At 35.7% G+C, this 16,309-nt stretch overlaps 1 protein-coding gene across 6 annotated transcripts in view; it reads right to left on the bottom strand.

Annotated features, from left to right (window-relative positions):
- Positions 1-16,309, bottom strand: part of LOC139121571 (GRAM domain-containing protein 2B-like) — a 105,728-nt gene that overhangs the window by 68,915 nt on the left and 20,504 nt on the right. The gene's annotated exons all lie outside the window — the stretch shown is intronic.

Raw genomic sequence — 16,309 nt, 5'->3', positions numbered from 1 at the left:
AGAATTTTATGGACTTCACATTCCAGCTGTAGTTCACTCTATATGATTAACACATTTAAGAAAAATACGCTGAAATCGAAAACTTTGGAATTCAAATGATGAAGAGGACAGTAATATGCATGATAAAACGAGCCATTTTAAAATCTTTGTCAATATTTGACTCCTAAATTTAGATTCCAAGCAGGCCTCACTCTACATAGACTGCAAACTTTTCAAGTATTGATGATGAGAAGGTTTTCATTCCGTAGACCCAAACAAACCAAAACCAGCCATTTTAAAATCTTTGTCAATATTTGACTCCTCAATTTAGATTCCAAACAGGCCTTTACATAGACTGCAAACTTTTAAAGTATTGATGATACCATAGACCCAAACGAACACGATACCAATGTGTAAACACAGTACCTGACAGAATTCTGCACTTCCGCAATCTACGATTGCAAGCAAAATGGCGAAAAATTTAGTGTCTCTTATCACAATGATCGCTATTAATTTGAAGCTCTGGAGGGTGAATGATTGTGATGAAATGTGACTTGTATGCATAATTTACTCCTACAGGTAGATTTCATATTCTGTCAAGGGTTTATCATTCTTTGGTATTTTACACAGCAGTAGATACTGACAGATGAAATTCCTCATGGCTGCCAGACTTTGCACTTTGGCACAATTTGGCACTGACGAATGGTGCATGTCCCGGCCATCTCGTCCTACCTATTTGGATCAGATAAAAGTGTGCACAGAGACTATACTTATACTACATAGCAATACGAGTAGCGGAACTCAATGTACAATCATTCCATATACAGAGTTTGATTGAATTATTATAATAATTGTTCTTTCAGTAATGGGACTTATGACCTTACCATAAGTACTCATTTTACAGAAATGTTAGTTATTAACAAAACAATGCTAAATACACACACAATCAATTGAATAATCACTGAACATATATATTTGCAGGTCAGGTGATACTTACAATTGCCTATTATAAATTTCACAATATTGGATCACTGGCAGGTCTTGGAAGATGATTAATTGAAACAATACATATAGATTGGCTTATTGTGGTAAATATAGATCATCAGCCATTTTTCCAATACCTGCAAATTTATTTTTTAAAATGATCATGACTACTACTCAACTTTCAAACTTGGACTTTATATTAAAACTCTTTTCCTGCCGGATAGTATCACCTCCCCATCCTCAAAGTCAGTAAAACATAGTGTTGAGCCAAAACCTATATTTTCACCCGCTTGGCCTGGTCTGTTATAGCAGTTTTATTCCAAAAAAGTCATGTTTACAGTATCTACACTTTTAGGGGCCTTCAAATGTTATTTTATTTTGTTAAAATGCATGTTGTGCTTAACTAGATTTAGCAGGTAACCAACTTGACGTGATGGTGAAATATGAGCTTGGGCAGTATATTATCTGGGTTAAACAGTAGGACAAGAAGTCCTTGAGTTATTAATTTCAGTCTTTTGATAATTATGATAACACAGACTTACAAAGTAAACATACTGTATGTCAAAAGGGAAGTATCTTCTGCATATTCTCTGATGCCTGTGTACAGGATCTAGGACAACTGAACTGCGTTACACTGACCTGGGAACTATATTGGCCAGTTCTGTTCAAGACGAGGCTAATCTTAAAATCAGTATCATAGTTAAAAAATCTCTATGGTTTCAGAAATTTCAGGGGTAATAAATGTTATTGGTTGAGGACTTTACCATGTCTGTATTCCTGCACTACATACATTTGAATGTGGAAACATATCAATGAGAGCGTTAAATATATCCCAGTCCATACAATTTGTGACTTTGAAACAAATCAATTTGCCACTGACAAAATTTTGGATCTTTTTGAGATCATTTTGGAATACATCAGCACATTTCAAACTGTAGCCCTCTCTCTGTTTGGTTTTGTTTCACGTTTCTATTTCATTTATTTGTTTTTGAACAGTTCCCAGAACTATACAACTGAAACTGAACCAAACAAATGTAAACCCTATGGAAATTTCAGGGGATACCTTTCAAGTTAAAAAAATACTGTACATTACAAACAAGTAACTTGTGCTAATAAAAAGAGAAAAAAAAGATGAAAAGGTATTACAAAACAGAAGATATTAGGATAGATATAAGCAATGTAATAAAATTGTTCCTGTTCCAGTGCTTTTAAATCCCATTTCTAACCCAATTTTCCGGTTTACTAATGAAAATCAGGTTGTGTTTTTCCAATATTGCATACAATTTCAGCATTGCTTCACTAGTAATACAGTGACATTAAATTAAATGGCACTGATGACGTACATTACTGTGGACACACACTGAACACACATTTAGGGTGGAAAATTAAATTCATAACACTGAGAACACATTCACCATCATAAATTCCAGCATATGATTCACTCACATGTGTTTATTGCCGCAATTTAGACACTCGGCTAAGGCCAGAACAGCACACACATTGGAATGGAATTCTTATCTTGGTTTGTGGTTTCTGTTGTCTTATACAAATGAGGACTACGCAAACATTGGCTACTTACTCCAACATAAACTCTGTCACATGTCCAGCTATGAGACTGATCACAGGTTAAAATGGTACAAATTAGCAAGCAAATATTATGTTAGCCTTTGCTCAATCTCTAATTTCACAATAAGGCTCGGCCCATACCTTCCCCCCAGAGTAAATTTGGAAATATACCTTTAGATTGAAAGTGACTGCTCATTATTCACAGTAGTTATTTTGTTTGATAAAAATATTTTTTGGGATACTCTTCTACTGCATATTTCATCCAAAAAAAATTTGTATTGATGCGTTTAATTCATTTTCAAATTCTAAAGTTATCTTAATTGTTAACTTTGCAACATTATCAATTGGAAATTTTGATCAAAGGGAAAAATATTGAAGCTGGGACGGTGGTGTGCGCATCTTATCGTATTGCAGTAATCAGTGAGTCCTTTTTGTACGTGGCCTGCTGCACCAGCTACAGTATGTTATTACATGTATAATGATTATTATTTATTTTTGTTGTCACTGTTAGTCTTGATCTATAAATTTGCATTTGTGTGAATTTTGATGACGATAAGCATGGTCAAATCCACTGTCTTACTCTTCTCAACTCTTATATTGCTCATTCCAATGTAGGCTCATCATGATAGAACATGTCCTTGATTAATGAGGACTCAGTGAAATTGCTTTCAAGGAAACTGCACGTCTTCTTTATATCGCTATAATAAATGATAGTATATATCACCTCTGACAACTTCAAGACAGCATTCCTTGGTGCCAATGCATTGGCATAGAATCACTAAGACACACTTCATTGCATCTCAGGTAAAACTATGTAGGACTTTTACCTACTTTAAGCAGATAGTCACCACATGTGTCGCTGGTTACTGGCTTAATTTATGTATGCATGACTCAACACACCATATTTCACTCCAGAATTCTGCCTTCCCTACTGGTATGTTCAAAGTTGAAAAGTTTTCATGCATCTTGGGGACAGACATTCTGACTCTCAAATTTCTACAATATTCTGCTCCTATTATGTACTCATGTTCTTGTACATAAAGTAAACCGAGCACTATTAACTTTTCAAATTGCTTTTGTGAAAATCGTACATCTAATTTTTCTCCGTGAAGTTAACATTGAGGTGATCGCTGCCATTACACTGTACATGTATGATTTTAAAGTACCGGTATTGCTAAATTTTGTTTCATTTGTTTCACCAGTACCAAATTCTGCACCGTGACTCCGAACTTCTATTCTTGGATTGTAAATGAGACTGGTTTGAGGTTTCCTTGAGGAAAGTTTGAACAAAAAATAAATTTTAACTGGAATTTGTAGCTAAAGATTTCGTCTGACAGCTAGCTTGCATTGATAACAAAACATGGTGCAAACTTGTCTGGCAAATACTAGTCCTATATCTTGAAGAAAGTGGCCATCAAAGAGAATATAAATTCTACACCATTTGTAAAAGTGCAATGAAATCTTCTCATCGCCATACTACTCAACAATTGCTAAGATATTCAGCATTGAATAGGTACCTGTACCTCAGCACAGCTTGTAACATAAATTACTATTATAATCTAAATTGCTGACACACGGAACCATCGACACATCAATCAATACACCAATGAATTACAGGCCATACAGCAGCCATTACCAATAAATAGTTTTAGAACAACCAAACGGGTATTATATTTTCATACATCATTAAAAGAATTTTGAAAACTTATATAATTGGTTTATGGTTGAAAACCTTTTGTCACCAGAGTACATTACAGCTCTGCCGGTACTTCTGTTGCACTTGAACCTCCAGGCTTAAAAATGGCAGTACAGCATTTCACATTGTTCTGGTTTCTTTGAAGATCCATCTTGTTAATTGGCTGAAAATTTCATGTCATACAAAAACAATGATCTGAAACTCATGCAACATTAACAATTACATATTCCATGGAGACTGTAAAGAACACCTCCCTATAAACAGAAATTGAGGTTAACATATTCATTCCACAGAGTCTATCCAGCTATGCCCTTACTGAGGACTCCACAGTTTTCCCACCCGGTAAAAAGTATACCGTGTATGTATCACTTACAAGAAGAGTAAATTTATTAACTGTAGGAAAAACACTTATTTGTCACTGTGTGTCTGTGAATCTAAAAAGGTCTATTAAAATTAATAATAATTTTCATATTGTTGTGATATTTTCAGCATTTCACAGAGGGGTAGCAAGTTTGATTTCTTCAAAAGACAGAAAACCAAATAATTGGTGAGGGGATTAGGCTTCAAAAGTTACAAATTATTTGTTATGCGTCTGTAAGATGAATGATTGATGACTTAACACTTTCACTGTCGTGGCTTGATCTAAACTCACTGTTACAGCTGTTGGTACCAATGGTACTGTAGACTGGTTCACGGGAAATTGGAGGTGGACATGTGAAACTTAGAGAAACACAAATGTACCGGTAGGTATTACAGCTCTATGCAATACTGCAGCAATAATAAAAACCGACTTCAGAAATGAAGTCTTCTCACATAAAACAGCGGATACAGATTGGCACGAAAGATTACTGGACGTGAACTTAGAAGCAGTTTTCCCAAATTAAAAACATTTGACCTAAATAAATAGGTGATGTTTAATGCATGGCATGGTCTTGCTATGGTTGTCAAGCTACCTTCAAAGCCCTAGTTCAACAGTCCTCTATGCAATATTGATGTTGAAATGAGCGGTTCATCAGCAGCAGTCCATTATCCATTGGTTACAGTCCGTCATCAATCTCCTAAAGGGGGCCATCTACAGCATTCATTGCCACAAGCTATACATACCGTATATCATGCAATTACTTGAGTTTTCTAGCTTTCCTTTTTGTTATCGTTCCCTTTCACAGCACTGAAGTGAATTCTATGCTGATAGTAATTAACCCTTGAGTGCTGTAATTTTTCCCACCAAAATTTTAGTGCAACATTTTACCAAATTTTAGGAATTTTTCTGTAATTTTTTTGATAATTTTGGACCAAATGGAAATCACATTTCTTTGGCTACAGTTCTTTATAAAATTTTGACAAAAATCTGAAGAAAAATTGACTGAGGTATATTCTGTACAGGTGACAAAAATTGACTTTGGCGCTCAAAGGGTCAAGAAACTGTCTGGTGATATTTCTCATGAAAAACACTTCATAACATCAGTGTTCCAATAGCCTGTTATATTTATTAATACGTCATGTTGTAATTTTGAATGGAGGATGCTTACATTGTATATTATATATTGTGTCTGTTTGGAAGTTCAAGAAAGAGATACATTACATCAAGCAATATCAAGACATAAATTTGCCAACTCACGGTTGTGCAATGTCTGTTTGCAATGTGTGATAAGTTTAGCAAAGTAGTATTTATCTTATCAACCTTGAATAAAGAAATCCTCCTAAAGTGCATTTGTAAACAGAAGTTACCTAAGAGAGTGGAGGCACACCAATCACGTGATCACATCAAGATATGCTGAGTCACTATATTGGACAGCTTACGATATTGAGGATGACATTCAATTTGAACTTGGGATGAAATTTTACGGGAATTTGGATCTTATCATCATATCACTATCTGCAGAGTTACTATATCATGTATATTGAACAGCTTACAAAACTGAAAATGAAGTTCAATTTGAATTTTGTATCAAATCTCATCAAAATTTGAATATTAGATAACTGAACTCAAGTTCTTTGTTTGCTATGTAATCTTGCATTCCTTTGAGGGACAATAATGATAACCACTTCATGTATAACTGGACAGTGAAATTACATCTAATAGGATTAGTATCACGTTACTGACTTGCTAACTGGATAAATAGTCAGTGTGAATTTAACCCTTTGAGTGCCGTAATTTTTTCCCACCAAACTTTTAGTACAACATTTCACCAGTTTTTGTGAATTTTTCTGGAATTTTTTGGATAACTTTAGACCAAACAGACATCATATTTTATTTGCTACAGTTTTTTATCAAAATTTTGGCAAAAATCTGAAAAAAATTTCCCAGAGTATATTTTATAGAGGTGACAAAAATTGACCTTGGCACTTAAAGAGTTAAAGTTATGCCAAAATTGAATTTTGGAATCAGAAGGTTTACGTGATGCACAATTTTATCTAGCTTTAATGTGTTTGATAAGAGTAAACAACAGAATGGACACAAAATATTGCCCCCTTCAGATAGCCATAAACATTTACTAGTGTGCTTTTCAAGGTTCATATTCATCATAACTTAAACATTATTTTAATTTATTCATTTTATTTTTATTAATTAATCTATTGTTCTATCGTATTTTACTTTATTTTATTTTAATCTTGTCAACTGCATAACTTACAGAAAAGCTGATCAGTAAAAAACCTTATAAAAATACATATTGATGAAAAACTTGACAGAAGAAAACGATTTGATGGCTACTGTTAGTGTTATATCTTTGTCTACAACAGTCTATCGTTGACCTGCAATAGATCATGTTTAGAGTGAATAGATCTAGTAAAACACAATGTACAACTTCAAAGACATCTGAGAATACCGTATACACCAAAGGTAGTAAAAGGGTCAGGTCTAGTTCAAGGATATAGTGTTGTCCTTAGACGTACATGTCAACAAAGCATGCTGAATCCCAAACATTGATGCACAGATAAACTGAATTTGTTTGGTCAGAGAAGCAGCTGACAGTCCTGAATATACTGGTAGAAATAATTTCCTGAAATGGCAGGACAATACTATTTTAGTTTATATTTCAATGAATGTGCTTCTCTCAAATTGTAATTATCACTCCCCCACCCCTACCTTACTACCTGTCAACAAAAGTTATCAGACCTTTTTGGTCCGATACCTGTATCCTGCATTGTACAAAATGGTGCCTCTGATGAAAATTGCCTGAAATGAGAAGACCACACTTCCATTCACATTCATATAAGACACAGCTGTCAATAACAACAAACCCTGCCACAGAACTATCGACCATGTATACATGTTGAATATGAATTGTGTGTAAACATGTTGTTGTTGCCATGGTGATAAATATATAGCAACCAAATTCAATGATCAGTGTGCATGTATGTTTATATCTTCCTGTAGGTAGATTGATATGCACTGACTTGGTAACTCTCTGAGTTGACAACTGTGTATTGTAGCATCCTAATTCACTTACTCTTAAAATGACAGTACTACGGACTTTTACAAGCACCACTTTTTTCAGTTGGTTCCGGAGAACATCAAAAGCAACACCGCAAAAAGTCAACACACGCAATATGGAGAGGGCAGTTTCCTTTCACCTTTCGATTTAACAAAACCAACAAAGGATGACGATAAAAAAATGTCATTCTTTTCAATGGAAACTGGAAGATTCCAGTGGTACTGACTCAAACAATCGCAAGTCTCAAAATCCATGAATTGTCTGATGGAGACTTTAACTTCAAAAAATAAGGTGTCTGGATCACAGAACTGGCATTCAAAATTATAATTTGAACACCTCGCTCAAGAGTGTCGATATGTACAAAGACCCTTTCTGACAGTATAACCATGCACATGCCTTACATTACAATCTTGTTCTAGTGTCTCTGGTGTAACCATAGAAGTGAGACGGTGTAACTAACACCTGAAGTTGAATATCTAGGTATCGTGTAGATGTTCAAATTCCAGAGTCTTTGTCTGAGGCACAGTCCTCCATCCACCAGTCAATTTACACCTTGTTTTGAAGAAAATTGCACACATTACGGAAATGAACACATGCATTCAAAAGAACACAGACGGGTGGTGGCCAGAATCAAAGTATTCAATGTTCTTGAACTTTGGGTCTTTTGATAATGTTTTACCAATCATTTCAATTGCACATTCTGATTTCTGTTTATCTATGGGATCTGAAAAATCCGAAAAAATGAAAAATCCAACAAGATGATTGCCTATCCAGGTGCCGCCAACTGGTAAATTTCATGAATTTCGCAAAATCATCACAAAACATGTTTTGAAGTCTGATATACCGATTTTTTCTTATTTTTGACCTTGACCTAAAATTTGGAGGGAAAGTGAGAGCTGTTCGTAACTGCCCTCCACTGGCATACTCTGAAAATGTGCCCTCCCACTGAATTTTGATGCCCACTGCCCTCCGGTATCTACAGTCTGCCCGCTCCCCGCTCCCCACAACAATAAGCTCCCAACTGCCCTCTCCCCACTACTAAAATTCCCCATTGCCAACTAGATGCCCACTAGGCAACCCAGATCAACACAAAACCGTGCCAGTAGTTAGCAGTAATCCTTGGAACATTGCTCCCCTCTAAGTTAGGCGCTTAATTTCTCCTCAAGTTCTATCAACCACGCCGCTTTCCCCTCCCTCTACGTATTTTCCGGTGCCCACTGTCAAAATTTTCTCCCCCCCACTGAAAGTAATGAATTTCTTCCCCGCCCACATGAATTATCGATATTTCTCCCCGCCCGCTGATTAGATTTGAAATTTGCCCGCCCGCTAAAAAACTTCGCACGAACACCTTTTTGCACAAACAGCTTAGTTGGCGGCACCTGCCTATCATTCTTCAAATAAAATGTTGAAACTTTTCAGAGTTGAATACCAAATACCACACTGATAATCTCTGATTTGGCATTATTGATAGAAAATGAAAAATCCAACAAGATGATTGCCTATCATTCTTCAAATAAAATGTTGAAACTTTTCAGAGTTGAATACCAAATACCACACTGTTAATCTCTGATTTGGCATTATTGACGTTTATATCTGCTTATCGTCTTAGTTATATCATTATTATCACTCTGCCGTCTACGACCTATTACAAAATGCTCTTTCTTTGAAAAGGTACTTTTTCAACGGGGACCTAAAACTGTAAGAGCTCTCTAGTGTATGATAAAAGCGTCTTTAAATTGAACTTCAATTCATCTTAAGCTCAAGACACCTCTGTGCAAAACAACAAAGAGCCTGATGATGGACTTCGTAATTCCATGACACTCTCAGCAAGCAGTATTTACCTTTTATGGACATCTCGATAGCAATGTACACTTGAGTAAAGATGGGGTTACTACAACAGAATGCAACAGATTCAAGAGGTGGACACTGCAATCTTTGAACCTTGAGGATATGATTTGTCCAAAATTTCAATGATTCATCCTTGCCTGCAGCCAAAGCAACTTTAGGTACTTTGCAGGGTTCTCAGAGAAGCCATACTGGGTCTGTGCGGTCAGGCACTTAGCAGAGTTCATAGAGAAGCCATAGAAGTCAGGGTCAGTAGAGTAGAGCGGCAAGGCTTTCAGTATGGTATAAAAACACAATTGAGGCAGAAAACGGGACTAGACATGGCACAAATCTTTGAAATACAAACTCGACAACAAAATACAGCAAAATGCAGCATTGAATTCCAACAAAACCACAGGTTCAATGACAGTGAAGGTCACTCACCAGTTCAACCTTGTCCAAGGGAATGTAAGGTCACAAAATAAATAACAATGGAAGAACTTTTTAGCGCATCAGTATCTTAATTCTAAAGCACAGGTACGACAAAAATGCCACGAACAAAGTTTCCAGACGATAATTTGCAGCTGACAAAGGCTGTTTTCATTTCGTGATGCCTTTGTCTATGTGCTCTTTTGTAAAGTCATTGTCACAGAGTACATACCGGTATTAAGTGAATGCTAAACAATAGATATTGTCTTTTTCAGTACACAGGATCCACTATCATCAAAACACTACCTACAGAATGATACAATGATCTGTAGAATCCAAATGATCAACGTTTGAAAACTTTCAGAAAGGGCAAGGTTACACTCCAATTGTCAGAGTCTTCACATCTCCCGGTGAATTGATCCCCCATCACGATTTTCAGGATGGAACTTGCACAGTCATTCATGCATGCAACAAAGAAACTCTAGAAAACTTTGAAAATTTAAATCTACGGAGCGGGAGTCTTGTTTAAGATCAAAGCAACTGACAGAGTATTTGTTCAGAACTTTTGTACCGGCACCAAATTCACCAGAGTGGAAATTTTTCATAACTTTGATCACTTTCCACGGGTAGTCCAAAGTGTGACAATATTTTTACTTGGAAAATGCTTGGGAAAGAGTGAGAGACATGATCATTTACCTGGACAGGGACAAACATCTTATCATCATACCACTGATTTATCTGCACACTTAAGGCTAGTTTATCCAAGCATACAGACTGTTCCTAACAAATAGAGAGATAGCAGCTTGCGATAAGAATGCTTACAAGTGGATAGTGGCATAAATTTTCTCAAAATAACATGCTCTCTGGTTTACCTGGTACACATGTAACATGTCAAACAATACTTGTAAAGGGACACATTTTTGACACCATTCGAATATGAATTGACAGTTGGAAGTGACAAATGAACAGGATCTGAGTTTGTTGTGTATTAGGGGAAAGGCTTAAATGCAAAAATTTGAGAAAAATCCTTCTCTTCTGAATCCACTGTTTTCAGTTGATATACTGCACATAAATTCTGTTTTACACTAAAGCTGTTAATAGATGATAACAGTGATGCACATGGAGGGTATAAAACACAAACTATAGAGTTTCTCTAGGGTCTATGGGTAAATTAGCGCAAACCAAAATCAAGCAAGCAGTCCTGGGTGCAAGAACGACAATTAATTCATGGGTCTTTGCTCATGTAGACCAGCGGCAGCGAATTTGTAGTTCTGTCAGCATAACTGTATGACAAAGACTAAACACAGGACTTCTCAACAAAGTCACAGGACCATATGTGGATCAATTTAGTTTCCTCGGATCACTGATCCATCGACGACAATATTACTTATGGACAAGTATATTTTTATGGATAAGGTCGTTTCCATAATAAGGTCTATAAAATGGAGCACATGAATAAAATGATCAGACAATGCTATGGAAGTTTGCTTTTAGAAATTTCATTCTAATTATGTTATAATCTTAAATAGCCATTGATTCATCGGCAAAACAGCCATACATACTTGTACATGGATATGTATTACTGTACATGTATAACCGGTGTTTTGTACATACATGTACTTGGTTATGTGACATGACACACTGTATCTTATCAATCTCATGCAACATTTCTTAAATAATAAACATCAAACATCGGCCATACCCTGTAACTTACTGATGGCCATTATCTATTGTAACATTATCTTGTATTTGTAAAGACCATGGCAAAACATTTGTCAATTGAGAAGGCCTAAAATCAGCGACTGAATTTAAATTCAGTTTAAACCAGAAGCCTTGTGTACATGTCTGGGACCAATATAAATTGTAAACCTGTACAAACGTGTTCAGATCACTGTATTGAAATCTTAAGGGTCAATCTTGACCTTGACCAAACTGTTGGGTCAACAGAGTAGCAGGGCCTTGACATTCAGGTCAAAATCATGGGTTTCTTTTGTTCACGGAAAAGACATACACATTGTACATGATGATTTGTCTGTTGTCTGTCTGTTGTCTGACTGACTTTCAATTTTATAAAGCTACAAGGGGAAAAATATTGAACTGATTTACACTGTTTATCCTCAATAGTACAATCTGGGATAAGGCAATACAAAATTTCTCTTGCTACACCCATGTCTGCCAGGATATGTTTAAAATGTATGTAGAACCCAACCCAAATTGTCTCATAATTCCTCCAAAACTAACACACCTATGAGAGTGTCAATACGTTACATCCTTGTAAGTTTAGGTATGTTCACAGGGAATATAAATAAATGATCTCATAATCAATACTGGAAAACAACAATATAACAGTTTCTCGTAAGGTTTCATGCCATATCCTTGTCAGCAATGACATGTAATGCAGGGCACCTTCCAAAAGACAAACTATCACACCATTTCTCAAGAAACAGTACAGAAACACACACCTCTGAAGATTTCCCCTTGGTTTACTGCATCAATCTCACTTAACCCTTTGAGTGATGTATTTTTCCCATCAAAATTTTAGTGCAACATTTTACCAATTTTTATGAACTTTTCTGTAATTTTTGTAATAATTTTGGACCAGAGGAACTCAACATTTCATTGGCCACATTTTTTTAGCAAAATTTTGACAAAAATGTAACAAAAATTGACTAACTTAGGTATTTTTATAAGGATGACAAAAATTGACTTTGGCGCTCAAAGGGTTAAGCTCTGGTCATATTGGACCTCCATCAGTGCAGTGCTGATACTTGTCGCATGAGGATGAGCAGTACCAGTTAAAAACCTGTACTGGTCATACATGTATGTCTCATAAATACTTGTGCTCAGCTGGGCCAGTTAGAGCACTCAGTAAGAGCTCCACCTAAATTTATATATCACCTAATGTGTGCCACTGGACTTGGGTGGCCATTACATTGTGTACACATTACTGAACTTCACTGACTCAGCCGTATTATGGCTTCTGAACGCCACCTTCTTGGCAGTTCGGTACGGATTTCCCGTAAGGTTGTAATTGCTCATAAAGATACGGATATTCAAACACTAAAATTTTTACGAAACTTGACTTGTCTGCTGTTTCTGTAGGCTCATTGTGAAGCCTGTTGAACAAGTGAGCTTTACAGGGTCTTATTTTGTTGAAAATCAAAATATATTATTTTTCCCCATTGGGATTGCGGCCATTTTGAATTTCAAATCTCAATAAATTCTTGGTAACTTGTTTCCCTAAAACCAAATTTGGTAAGTTGATCCAAGTTTGATTTTGTAAAAGAATGGTTTAAACTTCCCTTTTAGTTTGAAAAAGAGTTTATTATGAATATTTCGGTTTCGAGGTTGGTGCAGGTATAATTCACTTGATATATAATCTTTCAACGTAGCTAATCAAAAACAATATTCACCAATGTTACAATGAACCAACTTCCGAGAAATTTTTTAACTATATCCTTACCAGCAAAGGTATGTTCATTTTGAGATCTCAATTAGCTTAAAAATTGCTAGTTGACCTGTGTGATTCAAACAACTTTCATGTCATACGATATATGTAAATGTTTCGGTAGACACATGGACAAATGTCACATAATATCAGTGAGACACAGCTTCCATGAGTCACCACATGAGAAAACCATGTCAATGGTAACTTCCACCTACCGTTGTACACTATCAGCATGATCTACTTCATGAACAACAAAGTTTTTATCTTAAAAAAAGGGGAAGTTGCTGGCATGTGCGACTGCACTCAGTGGAAATAGTGAAATTACTTCTTATTTGAGTTTCATAAAATTTCCTGTGACTGACACAAGTGCTGCTAAATATTTCTTGCTGTTTGTCCTGATTAGCTTATCTGTCTCCATATGTTTATCATATTGATAATTCAATCTTGCCATTGAAAAAAACTTTCACTGAACATGTGCAATCTTTATTTGTTCAAGTGCACACTTCTGATAAGCTGTAAATAAATAGACCAGACTGTCATTACTGTTGTTCAAGTCATCCTTATACACACCAAATGCAACCAGTTCACAACTTATCAGATGAGCCACACACATGCCAGTCTCAGTGAGCTCAGCCTGGAAGAGTTTAGGGCGTCAATTCCTACAAAATGACCGGCTTAGGTTGATTCATCAACGTAACTGCTTCAAGAGACATTTGGGATAGCAAAAGAGAGCAATGGACATGTTAATATCATACTCAAACATTCTAATGGACACTTCAAGGCTCTGACAATTGGGGGGGGGGGGAAGTATTCTTACAAGTAGGTAGTAATTGTTGAAATAGTTCCAAGCAAATACCGTATACCGATACATGCAAATTATACAAGGCCAACTTGACATAGAGAGTACCATGAAACAGCAAAAAAAATATATACTCAGTCAACAATACCTGTACCATGATTTGCCACAACAGTAAAAATCGCCAATCCTTAGTCAAAAATCTGAGAGTTTTGGTACAACATGGAGACTGTACAAGGTGCATTTTCACTCAAAGAAAGATATCCCCATGCCTTAACTGTTACATAAAGGAGATAATTTATCAAGAGTAATAGATATTGGATTAAAACCTACAACTCTTCAAAAATTGTATAATATTATTTAAAAGATACACTAATATGGATTATGTAAATGTTTCCATAACCTACAACAGTGTGAATATTACGAGTACACAGGTAGTTTCCTGAACTGTACTTTGAACAATCCAGATTTGGCTTTTAATTTTTTAAAACATTGTATGTGCACAGAAGCCATACAAGCATGGTCTCTGGTATTCAATAAGCAAAAATTTAGTCACATTCACACTATTAACCCTTTGAGAGCTGTAATTTTTCTCAGCAAAATTTTAATGCAACATTTTACCAATTTTATGAATTTTTCTGTAATTTTTTAATAATTTTGGACCAAATGGATGTCAAATTTCATTGGCTACAGTTTTGTTTTTCAAAAATTTTGGAAAAAATTTGAAAAAAATTGACTTTGGTATTTTTTATGAAGACAACAAAAATTGACTTTGGTGCTCAAAGGGTTAATATTTGTGTATTGCCTTGTTCAATGTCATGGAAGTCACAGGTATGATCAAGACACAGTACTTCCACACATGAACTATGATCAAGATAAGGACAGAATCCACAGTTGGGGACACACCCACTTCCTGCACTGATCAATCTAGTTTGCAAAGAGACTCCAAATTGCCAGATAAAAACACTTTGACGATTCAAGCAGTGTACAGACGTACATACAAATCCGTTGTCACAACTTGTTGCCAATGCTCATATTTCGTTTGCAAAGTATCGTGAACGTTTTTCTGAATAATCGTCAGGACGATCCCTGCACAGGTTTGCAAACAGGTGGTTGATATGCCATGGCTGCAGGTTACTGTGATTGATGGCGACAGCATGATGGGGAACCTTTTCCATCCCAACAGACGCTCCTTCTGTGATTTGGGTCAGAGTAACATATATGCAGGTCTTTCAAACCTTTTACGAATCACATGACACAGAGTAATCACATTGTACCTGACACGGCTGATTCCAGTACTGGCAGGATGTAAAACCTGACGTATGCAATTCCACCGTAAAAAGCAGGATGTTTGCAGGAAGAAATACTGAGGGACTTGTCATGATACGTGCCGATTTCAATATGAATATAATAAATAAACTACAGACAAAAAACAGCCATTTTTCATCCAGGGAATGCCGCCCCAGAAATATATAATACTATGGTATACGAAACTTTGATCTGCGTCACGTAAGCAACATTTAAAACAAATTTGACAGATCCACCACAACAACAAGCACAATGAAATCTGGAAAGCTATTAATATCTGTAATAGCTGGTAAAAGTTGTTATGGCTGTAATAGGTAATAAAGCCTAGAATATCACTTCAGGATTGAGACCAAGGAAATCTTGGAAACCACATTCTTTATCACCGCAGTACTTCTCATCAAATAATGTTAGCTATCTGACAGTTCCTTTCCCTAATAGTACTGTATAATGTATGATTTGAACAACTTTTAAATAAAGATATTATCAGTAGAGAAAAATTTAGAAATCACTCAAGAATTTACTGAAACGATTGAAAGAGCAATATGGTGGTCATGTTTTTCAGAATTGAACTTTTTGTTGTAAATTTTCTTTTGTTAAAACATATACTATCATAAAACTGCTGACTGTAAGCTAAATGTAATGTTACACAAATTTAATTATAAGTGAAAATATAATATGCAATAATTGGCATGAAAGTTACTGTCAATTATTGAACAAATTTAACGTAACTATCCATTATTTAAAACAAAATGCTGATTTTGTTGATTCACATGAAAAAACCTGTGGTGATTATATTCAAAAACTCTATCAGCATGTGGCATAGGCTACCGCGGACAAAGTTC

This window comes from Ptychodera flava, chromosome 21, assembly GCF_041260155.1.
Source record: "Ptychodera flava strain L36383 chromosome 21, AS_Pfla_20210202, whole genome shotgun sequence".
Classification (NCBI taxonomy): Eukaryota; Metazoa; Hemichordata; class Enteropneusta; family Ptychoderidae; genus Ptychodera; species Ptychodera flava.
Note: the sequence above shows the minus strand (reverse complement) of the source record. Positions and strands in the feature narration are given on the sequence as shown.